This window comes from Brachycentrus maculatus, unplaced genomic scaffold (genome assembly GCF_059751285.1).
Source record: "Brachycentrus maculatus isolate JH-2025_06_01 unplaced genomic scaffold, ASM5975128v1 h1tg001945l, whole genome shotgun sequence".
NCBI lineage: Eukaryota > Metazoa > Arthropoda > Insecta > Trichoptera > Brachycentridae > Brachycentrus > Brachycentrus maculatus.
In genome coordinates this window covers 2501-7477 of record NW_028282506.1, presented here as the reverse complement: position 1 = coordinate 7477, position 4977 = coordinate 2501, and the positions used below count along the sequence as shown (strand labels likewise).

General features: G+C 56.5%; 1 non-coding gene and 2 pseudogenes across 1 annotated transcript; all 3 read left to right on the top strand.

The window, feature by feature from the left end:
- Positions 1-218: 218 nt before the first annotated feature.
- LOC148298496 (small subunit ribosomal RNA) lies at positions 219-2158 on the top strand. Its single transcript, XR_015839180.1, has one exon. It is a non-coding gene; the product is annotated as a small subunit ribosomal RNA (ribosomal RNA).
- A 357-nt stretch (positions 2159-2515) lies between these two features.
- Positions 2516-2677, top strand: LOC148298495 (5.8S ribosomal RNA; annotated as a pseudogene).
- A 337-nt stretch (positions 2678-3014) lies between these two features.
- LOC148298494 (large subunit ribosomal RNA) overlaps positions 3015-4977 on the top strand; it is a 4076-nt pseudogene continuing 2113 nt past the window's right edge.

The following is a 4977-nucleotide window of genomic DNA, read 5'->3' as shown; positions in this document are numbered from 1 at the left end:
TCCCCGCCTGCTCTCCCCGCTCGGCTCTTCGAGCAAGAGAACCACCGCAGCGGCAAGGCAGAGTAACAACAATACACATGCCCGATAATGAGCAAATTGTTCTTTTATCGACGGAGTGTGAGTGTCACAGAGCGTGGCGCGGCGGGTGACTCCGCCGCGCGCGAACACGCCGTGTCCGAGCAGTGTCTCTCGGTTACGCAGCTAACCCGAAGAACAGCTCCCTGGTTGATCCTGCCAGTAATCATATGCTTGTCTCAAAGACTAAGCCATGCAAGTCTCAGTAAAAGCCGAATTAAGGTGAAACCGCGAATGGCTCAATATATCAGTTTTGGTTCCTTAGATCGTACACGGTTACTTGGATAACTGTGGCAATTCTAGAGCTAATACATGCAAACGAGGTCCTGACCGGCAACGGGAGGGATGCTTTTATTAGATCAAAAACCAATCGGCGGCGGGGTTCGCGCCCCGTCCGTCGCCATTCGAGATGACTCTAGATAACTTTGAGCTGATCGCACGGTCTAGCACCGGCGACGCATCTTTCAAATGTCTGCCTTATCAACTGTCGATGGTAGTTTATGCGACTACCATGGTTGTCACGGGTAACGGGGAATCAGGGTTCGATTCCGGAGAGGGAGCCTGAGAAACGGCTACCACATCCACGGAAGGCAGCAGGCGCGCAAATTACCCACTCCCGGCACGGGGAGGTAGTGACGAAAAATAACGATACGGGACTCGTCCGAGGCCTCGTGATCGGAATGATTACACTTTAAATCCTTTAACGAGGATCCATTGGAGGGCAAGTCTGGTGCCAGCAGCCGCGGTAATTCCAGCTCCAATAGCATATACTAAAGTTGTTGCGGTTAAAAAGCTCGTAGTTGAAATTGTGTCCTGCGGTGTCGGTCTACCGAATGCGGTACGACAGGCACGTCTGCGGGGCTTCTCGCCGGTGCGTCCACCGCCGGTGTGTCGCGGTCGTCCTCACGGTCGGCCGCGCGCCGAGGCGGGCCGTCGCGGCTGTTTACTTTGAACAAATTAGAGTGCTCAAAGCGGGCTAACACTTGCCTGAATATTGTACGCATGGAATAATAGAATAGGACCTCGGTTCTGTTTTGTTGGCTTTCTGATACCAGAGGTAATGATTAATAGGGACAACTGGGGGCATTCGTATTGCGACGTTAGAGGTGAAATTCTTGGATCGTCGCAAGACGGACTAAAGCGAAAGCATTTGCCAAAGGTGTTTTCATTAATCAAGAACGAAAGTTAGAGGTTCGAAGGCGATTAGATACCGCTGTAGTTCTAACCATAAATGATGCCAGCCAGCGATCCGCCGAAGTTTCATAATTTTAACCCGGTGGGCAGCTCCCGGGAAACCAAAGCTTTCGGGCTCCGGGGGGAGTATGGTTGCAAAGCTGAAACTTAAAGGAATTGACGGAAGGGCACCACCAGGAGTGGAGCCTGCGGCTTAATTCGACTCAACACGGGAAAACTCACCAGGCCCGGACACTGGAAGGATTGACGGATTAACAGCTCTTTCTCGATTCGGTGGGTGGTGGTGCATGGCCGCTCTTAGTTGGTGGAGCGATTTGTCAGGTTAATTCCGGTAACGAACGTAACTCTAGCCTATTAAATAGACGTGCAACCGGTATCACGAGGGTCCGCGTGCGCGCGTTCCGCGGCGCTCGCGTCGCGTGCGTGCGTCTCGCGGTCTTCACTACCGGCGTACAATGAAAATCTTCTTAGAGGGACCGGCGGTATATATAGCCGCACGAGATTGAGCAATAGCAGGTCTGTGATGCCCTTAGATGTCCTGGGCCGCACGCGCGCTACACTGAAGGGATCAGCGTGTCCTCCTTGGCCTAACGGCCCGGGTAACCCGATGAAACCCCTTCGTGATAGGGATTGGGGTTTGCAATTCTCCCCCATGAACGAGGAATTCCTAGTAAAAGCGAGTCACCAGCTCGCGTTGATTGCGTCCCTGCCCTTTGTACACACCGCCCGTCGCTACTACCGATGGATGATTTGGTGAGGTCTTCGGACTGGTGCGCGGAAGCTCGTCTCGGGCGTCCGACGCGTCGGAAAGTTTGACCGAATTTGATCATTTAGAGGAAGTAAAAGTCGTAACAAGGTTTCCGTAGGTGAACCTGCGGAAGGATCATTTCCTGTGTAATAATATATTTTGTAATATATATACATACTTGTATGTAAAATACACGAATCACGATGCGCGGCCGAGAGCCCGACATCGCTGCGGCGGAGATCGCCCTAGGGCGCCGCCGCGAACCGCGGACCCGCCGGCGTCGCGGGACGGCTCTCTCGATCCTGACGGGTCGGGGGACCGCGCCCGCGTCCGGTCGCGATTTAGTGATGCGCGTGTGCGTGTGCGCGCGCGCATCACCATTAAGGTTGCTATTTTTTGTTGTTTTGATCTTCTAAGGTCAGTTTGCGCTCGCGCGAACACCCAAAACGCGACGGATAAACAAGTGAACGAATGACAATTTTAAAATTGTACAATTATTACCCTGAACGGCGGATCACTCGGCTCGTGGGTCGATGAAGAACGCAGCTAAATGCGCGTCAGAGTGTGAACTGCAGGACACATGAGCATCGACATTTCGAACGCACATTGCGGTCCGAGCAAGACGTAGTTTGTCCACGGACCACTCCTGTTTGAGGGTCGCGCACGCAATGCGACCAGACTTCGCCGCGGAGTCTCTCACCCTCGTCCGCGAGGGGGGGGGGCCCCGGCGAGCGCGCTGCCGGCGTCGCCCGCGCCGCCCGACCCGCTCCGGCGGTCGGCGCGCGCGCGGGCGTCCGGTCAAATGTGTGACGAATTTCGAGCGCGCGGCCGGGACGCTAACGCGTGTCCGGGGGCTAGCGACGACGCTGTGAAACCGCGATCGATCCTTTTGCGATCTTCGCGGGGCGATCCTCGCGCCCTCGACGCGGTCCCGCCGCCGCGCGCCTCTGTCTGTCTGTATTATTTATATATAATATAAAAATTATCTTTCTGTCGTCGACCTCAAATCAGGAGAGATCACCCGCCGAACTTAAGCATATCAGTAAGCGGAGGAAAAGAAACTAACGAGGATTCCCCGAGTAGCGGCGAGCGAAACGGGAAGAGCCCAGCGCTGAATCCTGCGGCCCAGGCGGGCCGCCGGGAAATGTAGCGTTAGGGAGGAGAGTAATATATACACGCGCGGTCATTAGTCACGGCTGCCTGTCCAAGTTCATCTTGAACGGGGCCCGCTTACCCGCAGAGGGTGCCAGGCCCGTAGCGACGGTAGCCGGCCGCGACGGTCTCTCTCCCCAGAGTCGGGTTGCTTGAGAGTGCAGCCCTAAGTGGGTGGTAAACTCCATCTAAGGCTAAATACTACCACGAGACCGATAGCGAACAAGTACCGTGAGGGAAAGTTGAAAAGAACTTTGAAGAGAGAGTTAAAGAGTACGTGAAACCGTTCAGGGGTAAACCTGTGGAACTCAAACGAGCGAACGGGGAGATTCATCGCGTCTTCCGTCGGGGCCCGCGTCTCGGTGCACACCTTCGCCCTCGGCACTCGTGTCGGGGCGGCGGGTGTCCGGGTGCGCAGCCGGGCCCCCGGAGCGCGTGCACTTCTCCCTCAGTATAACACCGCGACCCGTCGCGCCCCGGTCGAATGCGCCGTGCGGTTGTCCCGTCTCGCTATGCGGGGCGGAGCCGCGGCGTCCACGGCCGGGGCCGGTCGAACATTTGACGAGCGACGGTAGAGAACGAGGATCGCGTCCGCCCCACCTGTGAGGGCGTCCGTCGCGTCACAGCCGCTTCCTTATCGCGGCCCCCGGCGTCTAGTGCGTCGCGGGCGTCGCTTTTCGGTTGCCGGCGGTTAGTGGCGCGCTCTCGGACGGGACGCGTCCCGGTCGGCGGTGGTTTTGTTTTGGGCACTCACAGGACCCGTCTTGAAACACGGACCAAGGAGTCTAGCATGTGCGCGAGTCATTGGGAACGCTGATAAACCCAGAGGCGAAATGAAAGTGAAAGGTCGGCCTCGAGCCGGCCGCAGGGAAGATGCGCGGGCGTCGCCAGACGCCCCGCCGCATTCCCGAGGCGTTTCGAGAAAGCCCCCGTGCGATTATCGAGACGCACTGAGAGCGTACACGCTGGGACCCGAAAGATGGTGAACTATGCCTGGTCAGGTCGAAGTCAGGGGAAACCCTGATGGAGGACCGAAGCGATTCTGACGTGCAAATCGATCGTCCGAACTGGGTATAGGGGCGAAAGACTAATCGAACTATCTAATAGCTGGTTCCATCCGAAGTTTCCCTCAGGATAGCTGGCGCTCGAGAAACATGACGTTCGCGTCATTCTGACAGTCTCATCCGGTAAAGCGAATGATTAGAGGCATTGGGGTCGAAATGACCTCAACCTATTCTCAAACTTTAAATGGGTGAGATCTCCTTCTTGCTCGAAGATGAAGTAGGAGCTCGGATGGGAGTGCCAAGTGGGCCAATTTTGGTAAGCAGAACTGGCGCTGTGGGATGAACCAAACGTCGAGTTAAGGCGCCCAATGAACGCTCATCGGAGACCATAAAAGGCGTTGGTCGCTCAGGACAGCAGGACGGTGGCCATGGAAGTCGGAATCCGCTAAGGAGTGTGTAACAACTCACCTGCCGAAGCAACCAGCCCTGAAAATGGATGGCGCTGTAGCGTTCAGCCTATACTCGACCGTCGCAGGCAGGTGGGACGTTCGCGCGGCGCCCGCGTCGCGCGATCGTTTTGAGGCCGCGACGAGTAGGATGGCCGCGGCGGTGTGCGCAGAAGGGTCTGGGCGTGAGCCCGCCTGGAGCCTCCGTCGGCGCAGATCTTGGTGGTAGTAGCAAATACTCAAGCGAGGTCCTTGAGGGCTGATGTGGAGAAGGGTTTCGCGTTAACAGCCGTTGCACGCGAGTTAGTCGATCCTAAGCCCTAGGAGAAATCCGATGTCGATGATGGTGTAAAGTTAT